General features: G+C 45.4%; 1 long non-coding RNA gene across 1 annotated transcript; it reads left to right on the plus strand.

The window, feature by feature from the left end:
• Nucleotides 1-1,979: 1,979 nt before the first annotated feature.
• Nucleotides 1,980-4,822, plus strand: LOC131902096 (uncharacterized). The gene is made up of 2 exons (XR_009377002.1): nt 1,980-2,058; nt 4,647-4,822. It is a non-coding gene; the product is annotated as an uncharacterized LOC131902096 (long non-coding RNA).
• Nucleotides 4,823-18,684: the final 13,862 nt, after the last annotated feature.

The following is an 18,684-nucleotide window of genomic DNA, read 5'->3' on the forward strand; positions in this document are numbered from 1 at the left end:
AGATGCCAGATGGGTGTGCACTGCAGATGAGATGCTGGATGGGTGTGCACTGCAGGTGAAATGATGCTGGATGTGTGTGCACTTCAGGTGAGACACCGGATGGGTGTGCACTGCAGGTGAGACGCCGGAAAGGTGTGCACTGCAGGTGAGATGCCAGGACATACTGCAATGGTCAAGAGAGTGTCTCAGCTGACCTGCTCTGGTGATCGGAAGGCCAAACACTCTGGCTGTAATGATAGAACTCTTATCCAGTGTCTGATAGAAGTTGATGCAGAAATCCACGGCCAAGCCCCAGGTGGAGCTCCAGGAGTCAATCAGCGAGAGAGAGGAGGGATTATATGAGCAAGAGATATTAAGACCATGATTGGAAAAAGCACAGGGACAAAAAGCCAAACTAGTGGAAACGCATGAACTGTGAACCAATGGCACAGTAACTCCCATGGAACTGGACCAGGCCCTCTGGATAAGTGAGACAATTGATTAGCTTGAACTGTTTGTGAGGCCCCCAGGCAGTGGAGCCGAGACATGTCCTTAGTGCATGGGCTGGTTTTTGGGAGCCTGAGGCCTATGCTTGGACACTTTGCTCAGCCTTGGTGTAGGGAGGAGAGGCTTGGACCTGCCTCAACTGAATGTATCAGGCTGGGCTGACTCCCCAGGGGAGACCTTGCCTTGGAGAAGGTGGGAACGGGGAGGGGTGGACTGGGGGAGTCCTGGGGATGTGGGGGGAGTGAGGAAGGGGGAATCTGTGACTGATATGTGAAATTAAGTTAATTATAAAATAAAAATACTATATATAAAAAGAAAGTGTTGCTGAAGATAATGCACTGTGGAGACTGCAGCACTCCCTCACACCTTGTGTTAGTCGTTGGTTATTCCCTAAAGAAAATGTCTGAGGATTCTTCAGTTTCACAGCCTGGACTGGCATGACCCGACCTGAGAAAGGATTTATAGAGGATGTTTGAGTCACTTTTGTGTCTTTGGAAAGCCAGATGCTCTCCATTGATTTGTTGGGTCTAGAGCAAGAGAATATTTTTAGCTTAAGTTTTTCTTTTTTGGGGGGGTCTGGTTTGGGCTTGGGTTTTGTTTCCTTAGAGGTTTTGGTATTCTTCGCTTTGGTTTGAATTATTATGGGTTTTTTGTTAATTATTTTATTCTTGTTGTTGTTTTAATTGTTGGCTAAGGCCATAAACTGTATACACTGACTGCCCTTTTTAAGTCTCTGTTGAGCAAAATGACTTTTAATGAATAAAAAATCAGTTTCCAACTCTTCACTTTTACAACCCTTGATTGTGTGCCTGTTTGTGTGTGTGTGTGTGTGTGTGTATGTATTTCCCACTCGTAGTGCCTCCACGTAGCTCACACTGACCTCTGTCTTGCCACGACTCTTGTCAATCTATTGATTCAAGATTTGCACCATCATACTCTTTCTAGTATCTGAGGGCTCACCTGGGCTCAGGTGGCTCCAGACAGACCAGTCAAGAGTTTCACTAACACAGCTTGAGTGAGCTCTGCTGACTCTCGGGGTGTGGGGGGGATTTTTATCACTACCTATGTGACTTCTCTTTGTTTTGTACCACCAATCTCTGAAAGTCTGAGGCTCTTCCCCAGATGCTGTTCATTTCAGAGGACTCATCCCTCCTACTCCACATCGTCCTGACCTAATTTTTCAGCATCCATTATTTTTCACCATATGAATCTTAAGGAGGGAAAGAGCCATCCCTGTACAGTGTTTTGCAAGTGAGCCTTGATACAGATAAAGTTTCTAATGAAGCAGAGAGCTAGATATCTGGGTTTGGAAGGCTGAAGTACTGAAGGGCTTCCTCCATGACCCCAGAGAAGCTCCTGGAAATGGCACCTTAGCTTCAGGTCATTTGGGGGTGAGATACTTAGCAGGGAGGTAATGGCTGTAGCATATAATGTCATCAAACTCCTCCCTGGACATTCTATTGTATCTTGGGGATCTCTGCCATTCTCTGTGATGTCACCAGTGTTGTGGGACCACCAACTGCCCTTGGGACATTTGTTCAGTGTCTACAGGTCACATCCACAGCCATGTTGGTAAGACTGAGCAGGCTGCTTTGGAGATGGAATGGAGAGCATAGGGAGACCAGAGAGAGGCAGAAAAAGCTGGCCTTCAGTGTCAGTGCATCACTTAAGAAATAAATGGTCCTGGGGAAGCTCCGTGAGTCCTGTGCAGGGGATGGGGAGCTTCCTGAAGGAGGGGGGTTCATCTGGGCTTTTTGGAAGTGAGGCTCAGGAGCTTGGAGCTACTTGGAAGCAATGGGCCTATTCTGCTTCTCTGGGTTCCTCAAGAGCAGCCCCAGAGTCAAGGCTTTCTGATGGTTAGTTTGCCAGAGAGCCAGGGATGGTCAAGGCTGCAGCTGCTGTACTGAGACCCTTGGATTCACTCTGAGTGGGAAGGAGGCACGGAGGGACTAACGAGGCTTCAGTACCAGCACTGCACTTCACCCCGACTGTCTCTTTAGATTGTGTACCACCAATAACAGGGAGTTAAAAGTCACCTGGCCAAAGCCAGAGGTTCTCACACTTTACATGACACATACGAGCAAGGCAGGAGCCACCGAGTGCTGCCACCTGCCAATGACCCTTAAGGTTTCTGAGTTCTTGGCCTATTCCTAACCAGTCGTCTTTCCTCAAACTTGAGTGCAGGTTTGGGTCATCACTTTTCCTGTGACTATTTGTTCTTGTGTGTGAGAGCTCACCTAAGGAGCCCCAGTACTTAGGCATCTCCAGCCTGACCTGCTACTAGTTGGTCACACCTTTGCTAACACCATGATGACCGGGATGAATTCTGCATAAGTTTTGGGAAAATTTGTCATTATCTATGTGACTGACCTTTGGTCTGACAGGACACCCACAATCCCCTACCATTCCCACACATTGTAACTACCATATGGGTATTTCTTAATGTTTGTTCACTTCAGGGAACTGATCTCCACCCCCATCATCCTGAGCTAATTTCTTAGCATTGTTTATTTCTCATCTGATTAAGATTTTAAGGAGGGGAGGAGCCATTTCTGGGCCATGTTTGGAAAGTGAGTCTTCACCTCCACACAGGATAAAATAGTGAAAAGATTCTAATGAAGTAAAGAGATGATCTAGTGCTGTGAGATAATGCTTTTGTACACTAGTTTAATAAAATGCTGATTGGCCAGTAGCCAGGCAGGAAGTATAGGAGGGACAAGCAGACTAAAGGAATGCTGGGAAGAGGAAGGCTGAGTCAGGAGTCACCAGCCAGACACCTGGGAGAAAAGATAACAAGGCAGAACTGAGAAAAGGTACCAAGCCATATGGCTAAACATAGATAAGAATTATGGGTTAATTTAAGTACAAGAGCTAGACAGCAATAAGCCTGAGCTTATGGCCGAGCAGTTGTAAATAATATTAAGCCTCTGTGTGATTATTTTATAAAAGGCCACGGGACTGTGGGTGAGAGATTTGTCCCAACCACGGGCCAGGCAGGACACAGGAAATCTTCTGAATACAATCTGGTTTTGGTAGGAGGAGATGCTGAAAGGCTTCTCTTGGATGTCATGGAAGGCTCTTAGAAATGGTAGATTGGCTTCTGGTGAAATGGGGAAGAGTTAGTTAGCAGGTAAGTGAGGGCTATTGGCAGTGACCTTAATCGACCCTTCTTTGGACACTCTATTGTATCCTGGAGAATCCTTGGCATCCTCTGTGATGTCACCATGGTTGTGGGGACACCAAATATACTTGGGGCATTTGTTCAGTGCATATAGTGTTACCCATAGACAGGTTGACAAGACTGATCAGACTGCTTCAGAGAGATAATAGAGAACATAGAAAGACTAGAGAACAGCAGAAGGAAGCTGGCCTTCAGTTTCAGTATAAAACACCAAGAAATAAATGGGCCTGTGTGAGGCACAATGAGTTCTGAGCAATGGATAGATAGCATCCTGGAGGATAGGGACTTGAGCTGGGCTTTCCATTAGTGGGGTTCAGGAGGTCAGAGTTTCTGGGAAGCAATAGGCCTCTCCTGCTTTCTGGGTTCCTAAAGAGCAGACTCAGAGCTGAGGAGTTCTGATGGTTAGTTTGTCAGAGATCCAGAAATTGTCAAGGCTGCAGCTGCTGTGCTGGGAGCTCCTTAATTTCATTCTGAGTGGCAAAGGCCAGCAGGAGTCACAGAGTGAGAAATGGTATGTCAGGGTAGGGTGCTGCTGCACTTAATCTTCAGCAGATTCCTTTAGGTTCCAAGAGGATCTGATGCCAATAACAGGGAGGAAATTTCCCCTGGCCATGCAGCCAGGGGAGCTCAAATTCAGTTGCTTTTAGTCTTATTACAGGAGATGAGGGGTGGGTGGTGGTAGGCACTGTGGAGTCCAGGACTTACCTGCATAATTTCAGATATGAGCTGACATTGTCCCCTAAACTAACATGACTAGGCTCGTTTAAGCCTTTATGGCCAGTGGGACTGCAGTAGGGGCTGAGGTACATGTCTGGCCATAGTGGTTGGGACAGGGACATCACTTATGGGCCCCGGCTTGAGGACAGCTACCCTAATCTTTGGAGGCTTCACTGGGTTCTGTGCATTCTCTCTTCCTCAGACTTCTTGGGACTCTATGCCATTCTACTACACTAGTTAACTTGTGTTTGTTTACACACAGCAACTACTGAGGATTCACCAATCCCACCCTCCCTCACCAAGCAGGAGCAGCAGATAAACAAGGTGGAGAAACTGATCCTTCAGCTTCAGAGGATGACCAAAGAGAGGAATGAACTGTGTGTAATCCTGGCCCATTATAGCAACAGTGATTTGAACAACATGTAGTCATTAGGCCCATTTCTCTGGTGACTATCTTGACCCCATATGTCTTCCCCAGAATTACACAGGTCACAGGATGCTGCACCTCCAGGGTATCCTCATGCCCAAACAGATTTTCCTAAGTGCATCTGAGAGGCAGAAATGAAGCCTGTACAAGAGTGAGATAGGGACATAGGCTGTTCTGCTTCCTCCAAACGAAAATCAGAGTCTGTAGCCTGAATCACAGTCTGGGGGAAGGGGCAGTAGTGTGTGAGCTCTCAACATGCATCTCAAAAGGCCTCAACAAGTGTTGGCTTGTGGGAGATGCTATGTCTGTGAGTTTATACTGAGTCTTTTATACTTGACCAGCAGGTGCTTGGGTGCTGGTTGTTCCTGGCAGCCATGGGAAGGGCCTGGTCCTACTTGGCACATCTCAAGTGTGTGACTTGAAGGCCTAGAGTTCATCACTGCTCCTCTCTGGTCTTATTTCTTATACTCTGAAACAATGCCACCTCCATACATTTTGTGGGCACCCTAATAGTATGTTGTGTGTGTGTGTGTGTGTGTGTGTGTGTGTGTGTGTGTGTGTGTGTGATGCTCCAGATCTTGGGAACCAAGGGTCTGTGGCGGGGCATGAGGATTTGCCTGCCTCACAGGTTCCAGTTGATTCCAGTGCTGAGGGCAGGGAGCCCCAATTTGAGCAGAAGTGCTCTTCGTCCTTGTGCTGACCTTGGAGACATATTGGAGTCTTCTGGGGAGTTTATAAAGCCATCCTGCTGTTGGGTCTCCTCCCTGGAAACACTGATTATGTGCTCTTGGCATCTGTGTAGCAAAGATAAAGACAAAGAATCCGTGTCCTAAAGACAGGAGAAACATCACAGATTTCAGATGGGATCAGGTCTGTGTCAAAGGCTTATGGGAACTTCTTAGAGAGCTAGTCTATTCCTCCAGGCCAGTTGAAGGTGCTCACGCAGCCCTGGCTCCCTCCCTTTAGACACCTTGCCTCTGCTGGCCTGGGGCCAGCATAGTGAGTCCAATAAGCACCAGGAGGTCCCTGGGATTAGGAGCCAGGATATGGCATCCACTGGACTGATATGTTCTAAGACATAGCCTGAATTCATGTGATCCTTGAGTCCTGTATTCATGGGGTTCTTTGCTCCTGGGGCCATGCCCTACCACAGGATGAATGAGTTAGGGAAGTTAAAGATGGAGCATAAGCAGGTGATATTGGACCTGTACAAGTTGTCCAAGGAGACTAATGAGGCCTTGGACAAGTGTAAGGAGCTGACTGAGATCAACTCCTACAGGTGAGTGCCTGACTTAGCTGGGACCCCAGCACTTGGGAAGGACTGCTTCTGCCCTTCTTTGTCTTTGAACCAAAGTGGGGGCTCTGGTTCTAGCCCGTGTGCTTCTTAGCCAGCAACCTGCCTCATAGCTCTTGGACTTGGGCCTCCTGGACTCAGTTTTCCTAAGAGTGAAGACACTGTGAGGCCCTCCCAGCATTTTTCTGCCATCCTGAGGAATTCTAGATAGAAAAAAAAAACCCTTTGCACCATGAAGGGTTCTCAGGCATCCCTGGGCCTCTGGGGCTCTGGCAGGGGTTTACAGAGCAGATTTCCATGGGGCCCATAGATGGATTCTATTCCAGTTTGGTTTTCTTGCTTCCCTAGAGCATGTTTGTCCTCTACCTGCTGGTGTTTCCCCAGTACCATGGATAGAAAGCCACAGGTGGGGTCCACTTGGAGGTACATGGATCTCTTTTGGTGTCAGAGTTTTCAGAAGTACTTTGAGTCTTTCTGGAATTTTACTCTTTTCTGGATTGGGCCAGCCTATAAGTCATGTTGGCATGGCTATTGTGGGCTCCAGTCTGGGGCTGTCTAGCTACCTTGGACCTTGCAAGGATGTTGATACTTGGAGATGGGCATGGCAGATGGAAGCTGGCCGGGGCTCACCATTTTTTGGTGGTGGTTCAGCATCCTGCACAGTCAGTTCCTGAGTGAGTGGACTCAGCTGAAGAAAAGAAGTGAACATTGAGACATGAGAACAGAAAGCTGCAGGGGGAGCAAATTTTGTTGCAAGAGTCCTGTGAGGAGGTGAGGAGGATCTGTAAACTCTGAGCCAAGAAGCAACAGGTAGGCTGAGACCACTTGGGCAGGCTGCCTCTTTTCTAACAAACACACACCCATGTAACCATCTACCCACTTATCCATCCACGCACCTACATGCCATCCAAGTGTTCATTTCTGTGATCATTCACAAGACTCTCTGGGGGAGTTAGTCTCTTGGAAGAAACTTGATTGGCAAGCAAATCCTCTTGCTCTGCTAGAAGCTGCAGTCCATTGAGACAGGCAGATCAATCCCATCTCCCACACCTGCATGTTATTATAGCAGGATTGGTGTGATGTGGGGAGCCATTCAGGGAGTAACACAGCTTTGAGGGGTTGAGGTCAGGGGCCTGGGGTTCACTTACTTTGCAGGGTTCATGTAAAATCACAGGTGGGAAGCAGCTTGCAAGGAGGAGTACCAAAATCAGTAAAAGGTCCAGCCTTTATCGTTTTCTCCCAGGGTCCATGGAAGGGTCTAACAACCAGCTGAGGATTCTAATCTGAGGGATATCAAATGAATCTAAGCACACTGAGTTCTTTAGTCCATTCACCTTATTCTTCTAAGTCAATTCTATCTACACAGTTTCTTTTCTGTTCTCACACTTACCTCCTCTCAGTCCCTCCTGCTCTCAGTCCCTTCTGCTGTTCTCTCATGTCTATCTAGTTCTTTCCATCTCCGTCCTCATCAAATTCCCCCAGTGCTGTGAGGGAACCAGTATATATACTCAAACAGTAATTCTTTGGCAAAGCAATGAGAGGCTTGAAGTTTTCAGAGTCACAGAGAGAGGTGATAAGGATCCACACATAAAGCAATAGTTGTCAGCTAGATTAACAACCCCAAAGGGGAGAGACTAAAGGGGAGTTCTCTGTTAGGGTCAACTAAAGGCTAAGATCAATTAGAGAATCTAGGAATAGCACCTGGCTGAGGAGGAATGAAAACTTAATTTGCACAAGAAAGAAGCTTGGCACCTATCACCTGCCTGGCCTTGAGGGCAATCTCTTGGGTCAGTGGGAAGTAACTACCTTAACTAAGTAACTAGCAAGTGGCTAAAACATCACCCAGGAATGTGAGCATTAAATCTCTTTAGTTAGGGTCTTGTGTAAATAACCCGGGGTGAAGATAAGGAGTTGAGGATTTGATTGTTAGTGCTTCTTTTCTCTGTCTGTGGGTGAGATGAGCTAATGTTTATTTCTCTGCATTTGTCCTTGGAAAAAGGTATCTTTGCTGAAATACTTTTGTCTGGAGAATGGCCCTGGCCAGATGTATGTTAATGAAAAAATAAACACAGCTGGGGACAGTTGTCTGATTTCCCCAAATGTATAAGGAGAGTTGTGCCCAAGATTGAGATGCAGTCGTGAGATTACATGTACACATAACATGGAGATGCATGGTAAATGGGGAGGATCATAGCTGTTATTGCACAAGAAGTTTACAACAAGAGACAGCCAGTTCATTCAAAAGGCAGTAATTCCATAACGCCTTGTGTGATGCTTTCCTCTAACAGAATCCTTAGTTCGGATAGGTTGACCTTCTGAACTCTAGTTGTCACTGCTGTATGCTCCATGGACTTTTGCTGCCAGCAGCTCTCAACAGAGGAGAGCCCCTTGTAAATGCCAAATGAGTGGCTCTCACTGTCATCTTTTTGGGTGGCCTTTTCCTCTTGTGCTCCCTCCCTGCATCTCAAGGTTGTCTCTTCACCTTGCTGAGCTTTTGGTCCACTTTGACTGAAGCCTGAATAGCAACTATTCAGCCATGTTTTCTGTGAGTGGTGCTAACAATTTCTCCCAGCCAGAACCTTACAGGCTGGAGCTGACTGGATGACCACAGTTATAGGAAGGGCTTTATGACAGGCTTCAGGCAGGAGTAGAAGTGTTCAAGAGAAAATTTCTCCAAAGAACTAAATATAGTCTGGCCAAGGAGAGCATGCTCTCCTAGGCATTTTGAGTTCTTATGGGAAGAATAGCAGAGTTGTAGATCTTGCTTGAAACTGCTGCTATGCATAGTCTAAATAAAATTATTTGTCCAGCATGATTTCCTCCTCATTGCTTTCTGCTCACTTATGATTTTTGCAGTTTGTGTGTGTGTGTGTGTGTGTGTGTGTGTGTGTGTGTGTGTGTCTGGGTATTGTATATGCATGTTTGTGCAGATGTGCACATTGGTGGGTGTGTGAGAAGACCAGATAATGTATTGTGTCTTCCTCTCTTTCTCTTTCCTTTATTTCTTTGAGCCCAGGTCTCTCACTGAACCTGAAACTTCCTGCCCTGGCTAGGCTGGCTAGCCTGAGCTCTTTGGATTTCCTGTCCCTCCCACATGGAGACTCCCTTCCTGTTTTGTTCAGTCTCATCTGATTGCTACAAATTTAGTTGCTCAGAAAGTGGAAGGATGTGGTAGATTTCTCTTCATTTTTATTCGTTTTATTATTTTAGAATCAATGTGTTTTTTAATAATTAACAAAAATCAAACAATACAGCTATTGTAAAAATTAAAAGTAGACTTCTTTCCTTTCACTGCACAGAGGTAACTTCCCAGGAAATGTCTGATTTCTCACTGGCTTCATAACATGGAATCCCATAGTGCATCTCTGTGCTGACATTTTGTTGCTGACTCTATCACGTGCTTATCTGATAGATAAGTAGGACAGATTCCCTACTCATAGTTGTGTAGAGTGCTCCATTTCAGAAGACCACTGCAGGTGATTTCACTAGCACCCTCCTGACTGACCTTGGCTTATTTTATATTCTATGTACCATAATCTGGTGAAAAGTTCCTAGGGAATGACCATGAGTTGCTTCCTTTTTCTTTCGCAATCAAGGTCTTCTGTGGAGGAACCAGTGTAGGTTCAGTGAAGAGACTATGATGGGTCAGTTGGAGCTATCTTGAGGCTTTGTTAGGAGCCCTCCTTGGGGGCTTGAACTTGTGTGGTCAAGCTCAGCTGTGCAGATTTTATCATTTACCTGCAGGATCAGTGAGTCTCTGGGTGGAAAAGTTCCTGGAGGGGAAATAAATGCAGGCCAGGGCAGTAGAGCCTGGGTAAGTTTTTTTTTTTTTAAATTTTTATTTTGCAATACAATTCAGTTCTACATATCAGCCACGGATTCCCTTGTTCTCCCCCCTCCCGCCCCCCTCACCTTCCCCCCAGCCCGCCCCCCATTCCCATCTTCTCCAGGGCAAAGCCTTCCCTGCAGACTGAGATCAACCTGGTAGGTTCAGTCCCCTCCTCCCAGGCCTAGCCAAGCAACCCTGCATAGGCCCCAGGTTTCAAACAGCCCACTCATGCAATGAGCACAGGACCCGGTCCCACTGCCTAGATGCCTCCCAAACAGATCAGGCCAATCAACTGTCTCACCCACTCAGAGGGCCTGATTCAGTTGGTGACCCCTCAACCATTGGTTCATATTTCATGTGTTTCCGTTCATTTGGCTATTTGTCCCTGTGCTTTATCCAACCTTGGTCTCAACAATTCTTGCTCATATAAACCCTCCTCATTCTCGCTAATTGGACTCCCAGAGATCCACCTGGGGCCTAGTCATGGATCTCTGCATCCAGATCCCTCAGTAGTTGGATGAGGTTTCTAGCTCGACAATTAGGGTGTTTGGCCATCCCATCACCAGAGTAGTTCAGTTCGGGCTGTCTCTCGACCATTGCCAGCAGTCTGTTGTGGGGGTATCTTTGTGGATTTCTGTGGGCCTCTCTAGCACTTTGCTTCTTCCTATTCTCATGTGGTCTTCATTTACCATGGTCTCCTATTCCTTGTTCTCCCTCTCTGTTGTTGATCCAGCTGGGATCTCCTGCTCCCCCAAGCTCTCTTTCCCTCGACCCTTGCCGTTCTCTACCCCCACTCATGTCCAGGCTGTTCATGTAGGTCTCATTCCATTTCTCTGTCATTGGGCGATCCCCATGTCTTGCTTAGGGTCCTGTTTTCCAGGTAGCCTCCCTGGTGATGTGAGTAGCAGTCCAGTCATCCTTGTTCTACATCTAGTATCCTGCTATGAGTGAGTACATACCATGTTTGTCTTTCTGAGTCTGGGTTACTCGACATCACTCAGGATGATTTTTTCTAGATCCATCCATTTGTCTGCAAAGCTCATGATGCCATTGTTTTTCTCTGCTGAGTAGTATTTCATTGTGTATATGTACCACATTTTGTTTATCCATTCTTCCGTTGAAGGGCATCTAGCTTGTTTCCATGTTCTGGCTATTACAAACAATGCTGATATGAACATAGCTGAACAAGTGCTCTTGTGGTGTGGTTGAGCATTCCTTGGGTATATGCCCAAGTGTGGTATAGCTGGATCTTGGGGGAGATGGATTCCCAATTTTCTAAGAAAGCTCCATATTGATTTCCAAAGTGGTTGTACAAGCTTGCATTTCCACCAGCAATGGAGGAGAGTTCCCCTAGCTCCACATCCACTCCAGCATAAGGTGTCTTCAGTGTTTTTGATCTTAGCCATTCTGACAGGCGTAAGGTGGTATCTCAGAGTTGTTTTGATTTGCATTTCCCTGATGATTAGGGATGTTGAGCAATTCCTTAAATGTCTTTCAGCCATTTGAGTTTCCTCTGTTGAGAATTCTCTGTTTAGTTCTATAGCCCATTTCTTAATTGGACTGTTGGGCATTTTGATGTCTAATTTCTTGAGTTCCTTATATATTCTGGATATCAGTCCTCTGTCAGATGTGGGGTTGGTGAAGATCTTTTCCCATTCTGTAGGCTGTCGCTTTGCCTTGTTGACCGTATCCTTTGCTCTACAAAAGCTTCTCAGTTTCAAGAGGTCCCATTGATTGATTGTTTCTCTCAGTGTCTGTGCTACTGGTGTTCTATTTAGGAAGTGGTCTCCTATGCCAATGCATTCAAGACTACTTCCTACTTTCTCTTCTAGCAGGTTCAGAGTAGCTGGATTTATGTTGAGGTCCTTGATCCACTTGGACTTAAGTCTTGTGCACGGTGATAGATATGGATCTATTTGCAGCCTTCTACATGTTGATATCCAGTTATTCCAGCATCATTGTTGAAGATGCTTTCTTTTTTCCATTGTATAATTTTGGCTTCTTTGTCGAAAATCATCTGTTCATAGGTGTTTGGGTTAATGTGAGGGTCTTAGTTCGGTTCCATTGGTCTACATGTTAGTTTTCATGCCAGGATCAAGCTGTTTTTATTACTATAGCTCTAAAGTAGAGCTTGAAGTCAGGGATCGTGATGCCTCCAGAGGTTGTTTTATTGTACAGGATTCTTTTGGCTATCCTGGGTTTTTGTTTTTCTATATGAAGTTGAGTATTGTTCTTTCCAGGTCTGTGAAGAATTGTGTTGGGAGTTTGATGGGGACTGCATTGAATCTGTAGATTGCTTTTGGTAAGATTGCCATTTTTACTATGTTAATCCTGCCTATCCATGGGCATGGGAGATCTTTCCATTTTCTGACATGTTCTTCAATTTCTTTCTTCAGGGACTTAAAGTTCTTGTCATACAAGTCCTTCACTTGCTTAGTTAGAGTAACCCCAAGGTATTCTATATCATTTATGGCTATTATAAAGGGTGATGTATCTCTGATTTCTTTCTCAGCCCGTTTGTCATTTGTATATAGGAGGGCTAATGATTTTTTGAGTTGATGTTGTATCCTGCTACATTGCTGAAGGTGTTTGTAAGCTGTATGAGTTCCTTGGTTGAGTTTTTGGGGTCACTTATGTACACTATCATGTCATTTGCAAATAGTGAAAGTTTGATTTCTTCCTTTCCAATTTTTATCCCTTTGATTTCCTTTTGTTGTCTTATTGTTCTAGCTAGTCCTTCAAGTACTATATTGAATAAGTATGGGGAGAGTGGACAGCCTTGTCTTGTTCCTGATTTTAGTGGAATCTCTTTGAGTTTCTCTCCATTTAATTTGATGTTGGCTGTTGGCTTGCTGTAAATTGCCTTTATTATGTTTAGATATGTTCCCTGTATTCCTGATCTCTCCAAGACCTTTATCATGAAGGGGTGTATGAAGTTTGTCAAATGCCTTTTCAGCCTCTAGTGAGATGATCATATGTTTTTTTCTTTCAGTTTGTTTATATGGTGTATTACATTGACAGGCTTTCATATGTTGAACCACCCTTGCATCCCTGGGATGAAGCCTACTTGATCATGGTGGATAATTGTTCTGATGTGTTCTTGGAGTCTGTTTGCCAATATTTTATTGAGTATATTTGCACCAATGTTCATGAGGGAGATTGGTCTGTAGTTCTCTTTCTTTGGTGCATTTTTGTTTGGCTTGGGAATCGGTCTTTCTGTTTCTATTGTGTGGAACAATTTAAAAAAGTATTGGTATTATCTCTTCTTTGAAGATCTGGTAGAAGTCTACATTGAAACCATCTGGTCCTGGGCTTTTTTTGGTTGGGAGACTTTTAATGACTGTTTCTATTTCCTTAAGGGTTATTTTTCGGGTCTTGAAATATTTCCCTACCTGTTTCATTGCTTTTTTCATGATTTTCTTTAAGGGATTTATTGATTTCTTACAATTTTTTATTTGTCTTTTCCTCAATTTCATTTTTCATTTTTACTTGGATGGCCTCTAGCATCTTCCTGATAGTATTCTTAACGTCGCTTTCTTCTGCTTCCTCTACATTGTGATGTTCATGTCTTGCTGTTGGAGGAGGGCTAGGTTCTGGTGATGCCATATTGCCCTTTATGTTGTTGTATTGAAAGACCCCCTGATGGCAGTCTTCCCTCAGGAGAGACCCTTGCCCAAGGAACACACCGAAACCACGAGTCAGATGCAAACAGCAAGAGGCTTTATTCTGGAACACGGGTACCCGGGGCGACACAGTCTCTCAAGAAGCTCAAGGGACTGGCGCGCCCACGGGCTGGAGCAGAGGGTTTTTATAGGGTCGGCACGGGTACAGAAGCAAGAAGCCTGGTTACAGGGTTTTGATTGGATGAGGCAAATGAGGCCAGTTCTGATTGGATGATGCAAATGAGGCCAGGTTCAAACCCAGGTCAGCTCGTGGTTTCTCCCCGAGCTCGCCATGCCTAGCTTCTGTCTAGGGTACAGGGTGTTTTTCTGACCTTTTTCTGACCTTTTAGTTCCTCCCTCTGGGGCCAGGTGGCTAACTGAGCTCCTCTCAGGCTTTATTCAAAAACAGCTGAGCTAAGCTATGTTAGGCGGGGAGGCTGGGGGTCTTTCAGTATGTACTTCTGCCTTGACATTTGTTCATCTCCTCATCTAATATGTATAAGAGGTGCCTGTGTCTGATTGAGTTGCTGTTTGTCCACTCTGTGCTTGTTGTGACTGTGTCTTGGGGGCCCTTCTCGGTCTAATCTTAGCTGTTGGTCTAATTGGTGCAGGCAGATTCTGCATCTCAAGGAGTTGCTCTTGGGTCAAGCCATGCAAGCTAATTCTGTGACTCACAGATTCATTCTCGGTCTTATCAGGGCTCTTCGTCCAGTCAGAGCTGACTGATTCTGTGTTTCAGGAAGCCTCTCTTCTTCCAATGAGAGGTGGGAGATTTTACTCCTCAGAAAGCCACTCTTGGTCTAATGAGGGCTGGCAGATTCCCTGTCTGCTGAGGTTACACTTGGTCCAATGACAGCTCTTTGTCCAATGAGAGCTCTCTCTCTAGGCCTGATGAGAGCTTGGGGTTGGTTTCCAAGCCTCAGGAAGTGGCTGGGATCTTGGGCCAATGGAAATGGGGGCAGGGTGTGTAGATTGCAGGGTCCACTGACAGGTCTTGGTGAAGGGAGAGCCTTCCCGTAGGAGCCCTGCCTGCTGGCTGGCAATTGGGTCTGAGTTGGGTGGTTGTTCCCGGGGAATGGCTGGGGCCCAGTGATGGGTCCTAGGGGCAGGCTTCACTGGGTATGAGATGGAGACCATCTTTAATGAGAAAGCTCTATGCACCCTCTGGTTAGTACCACTTTATATCCATCAAACATCTCATGTACACCCAGCTCCCTAGAATAAAAGGACACAAAACCTACTGTAAACTCAAAGATTTTCAGGTGTTTGTAGAGGCAAAATATTTATCTGCTAAGAAACCCTTTGGAGGAAACTGAAGGAATGCATACTTGAAGGTGAGGTGGAGGCAGCTGCTGAGGTAAATCAAGGGGCACGAGTCAAGAAAGGCTGGCTGTGGGTATGTGTCCCTTCTTGACTTTGGCTGAATGGGGACTGCCCACTGTGTGGTCAGGTAACTTGCTATGTCTTTCCTGCACCCTGCTTTGTTACATTCAACCATCTTCTTTCCACTTTTGCTGAAACTTGGCTCAGTTAATCTTGGCCTTAGAGCTTGGCCTGAATTGTATTCTTAGAGATTCTGGATTTCAGCGTGGTTGTGATTTTATTTCAGTCCAGCAGAAGTCCCCTAGCCATGCTGTGGTTTGAGAATAGGGCTGTCTAAGAGCTGCCTACTTGGGCCCATCATAGTCTAAAGCACTCACTCCATGTTGTGTCTGCAGCACTCAGAAACTACTTTTATTTCAAATTTCTTCATAATGAGTTAAAATTGGCCTCATGGAGTGTCAGGAGATGAAGACCCTCACACATAGCTGGTGGTGCAAAATGGTATAGCCCTCTGTGAAACTTTATACAGTTTTTTTGTGGTATTGTATTCTCCTAAATATTGTGCATGCTAATAAACTTATCTGGGGTCAGAGACAGAGCAGCCTCAATATTAAACATAGAAGTTAGGCAGTGGTAGCACACACCTTCAATCCTAGCATTCCAGAGGCAGAAATCCATCTGTTCAAGGATACAGCCAAGCATGGTGACTCACGCCTTTAATCCCAGAAAGCCAGCCTTTAATCCCAGGGAGTGATGGCAAAAACAGAAAGATATATAAGGCGTGGAGACCAGAAACTAGAGGCATTTGGCTGGTTAAGAATTTGGCTGGTTGAGCATTTGCCTGGTTAATTGTTTGGCTGGTTAAGCATTCAGGCTTCTAGCAGCAGTTCAGCTGAGAGCCATTGGGATGAGGACACAGAAGCTTCCAGTCTGAGGAAACAGAACCAGCTGAGGAATTGGCAAGGTGAGATAGCTGTGGCTTGTTCTGTCTCTCTGATCATCCAGTGTTCACCCCAATAACTGGCTTCAGGTTTGATTTTATTAATCAGAACTTTTAAGATTCATGCTACAGTTTTTTTTTTTTTGGAATTTGAACTGCAGTTTCCAGGTGACTCAGTGATTCTAAAATAATAATTATGTGTCCACAGAGAAATTAGGGGACCCCAGTGTGGGAGCATCATTTCTCAGAGCAGTCTTGAAGCAGAAACTATCCAGATGTTCATCATCAATGAGTGAAAAAGTACAATGTGGTTGAGCCCTTCCATGGAATATTGTTCACCATGAAGTAATACATGCAATCATTTGGCCATTAGTTAGCCAGCCTTCTGTAGCTGGAACAAAATCCCTTATACAATCCCCTTACAGAGACAAAAGGTTTATTTTGGCTTTTGGTTGTAGAAATTTTCTAGTTTCCTGGGAAAAACTTTATTACTCACTGAAGCAGAAGGTCCTGCAGCAAAAGGACTTGGCAGTAAAGCTGCAGTATCATTTTGATGTTTCTGAGATGAGGTAGGAGCCCAGGCTGAGAGGAGAGGGTGGAGACAAGAGGATCCCCTGTAGCTGGATCTCTGTCCTTTTCAGTTTTTCTTGATAAGCATGACTCTCAGAAATGCCAGGGAAGGAACACTTCTGTGTGCTTTTCCACCTCAGTCAACAAATACTTCTGTCCCGGAGACAATATGTTTGATATTCAGTGTATCTGAGGAATTGTGTTCCCCTTCTGAGATCTCTAGTATGTTCTGCATATCTTGTCCCTTAGGTCTGCCCACAAATCTTCCTATTATAGCCCCAAACCTAGCAGGGGATGGATCAGTTGTGGAGGATGATGCATCCTCCTGCTTTATTTTCTTAAGAACATCACTTTAGAGATATGGTCCTACTCTTGGGCAGACTTGCATGCAGCACACTCCTGTTGATTACAGGCTGTCTGCAGTGTGTGTGGGTTTCCTGTGAGAAGGTTTCTCTGGTTATGAGCAGGTATAAAGGTTAACAAATTGAACCCAGGTATGTTTCTGTGCTGTAGGACTAATCAGAGCCTTTACTACAGTGTTGTATTGTCTCCTTTAGAAGGCCTCCACACAGTTATCAGCTTGCCCACAGTCACCTGGTATCTAATTAAGGACATGCATATATCTCCTGAACTGTGATTTAGACATTGCTGTGCTGTTTTCCATTTGTTTGTTTGCTTGTTTGTTTTTATTTCTGGACTACTAGAGAAAGGTGCTGTTTTTTTCTAGTCTTGCACAGTATGTATTTCCCAGATCAACTTCTAGCAGTTTTAATGGAAGAGAAAAAAATCCAAGCCAGATGCACTCTGAGTCTTCTTCCTTGGGAATTCAGGGAATGTCCCAAGCTGAATAGCTGACAAAGCAGGTCCCCACCAGTCCTGTGTCCCAGATCCCTTTCTCCTGTAGGTTTGAAATAGTCTGGCATGTCAGCAGGGAAAACTCCCATGGCCAGGCTCCTCCACAAAAACACCACATGGGACCCTACAATCTACAATACCCATCTGCCTGTGACCACAGTCTGCCAGTTCTCATTGGACCAAGAGTGGCTTCCTTAGACACAGAATCTGCCAGCTCTCACTGGACCAAGAGAGGCTTCCTAAGAAATAGAACCCACCAGCTCTGACTGGACCAAGAGCCCTGATAAAGCCAAGAGTGACTTTCTAAATCAGAGAATCAGCTAGCTTGGACTGAGCCAAGAGCAGCTACCTGAGATACAGAATCTGCCAGCTCCAATTAGACCAAGAGCTAAGATGGGACCCAGAGGGACCCCCTGAGACACAGACACAACAAGCACTGAGTGGACCAGTAGCAGCTTGCTCAGACACAGACACCTATTGCACCTGTTAGAGGAACAGATGGGCAGACTTCAATGCAAAATACATACAACAACATAAAGAGCAATATGGTGTCACCAGAATCTAGCCCTTCTCCAACAGCAAGACCTGATCATCACAATATAGAAGAAGCAGAAGAAAGTGACATTAAAAGTAGCTTCATGACCCAGTCTCCAGGAACCCCCACCCAACACTGCCCCAGTTGCCAGCAGGCAGGGAAAACTCATACAGGAAGGCCCCCCTCACCAAAACCTCCCATTGGACTCTGCAATCTACAAGTTCCATGCCCTGCCCCAATACCCATCTGCTTGTGACCTCAGTAACTTCCTGAGACAGAGAAACCAAACTGCCATCTCTCATTGGACCAAGAATAACTTCCTGACACAGGGAATGTGCCATCCTCATTGGACCAAGAGAGGCTTCCTGAGACACAGAATCTATCAGCTCTGACTGGACCAAGAGACCTAATAAGACCAGAGTGGCTCTGTGAGTCACAGAATCAGCTAGCTTAGATTGGGCCAAGAGCAGCTCCCTGAGATACAGAATCTGCCAGCTCCAATTAGACCAAGAGCTAAGATTGGACCCCTGAGACACAGACACAACAAGCACAGAGTGGATCAATAGCAGCTCACTCAGATACAGGCACCTCTTGCACCTATTAGAGGAGGAGATAGGCAGACATCAAGGCAAATGTACAACAACATAAAGAGCAATATGGCATCACCAGAACCTAGCCCTCCTCCAACAGCAAGACCTGAACATCACAAGGTAGAAGAAGCAGAAGAAATGAACTTAAAAATACCTTCATGAAGATGCTAGAGGCCTTTCAAGAAAAAATGAAAAATTCTCTTAAAGAAATTGAGGAAAAGACAAACAAAAATTGCAAGAAATCAATAAATCCCTTAAAGAAAGCCAAGAAAACC

This window comes from Peromyscus eremicus, unplaced genomic scaffold (assembly GCF_949786415.1).
Source record: "Peromyscus eremicus unplaced genomic scaffold, PerEre_H2_v1 PerEre#2#unplaced_2246, whole genome shotgun sequence".
In the NCBI taxonomy this organism is placed as follows: Eukaryota; Metazoa; Chordata; class Mammalia; order Rodentia; family Cricetidae; genus Peromyscus; species Peromyscus eremicus.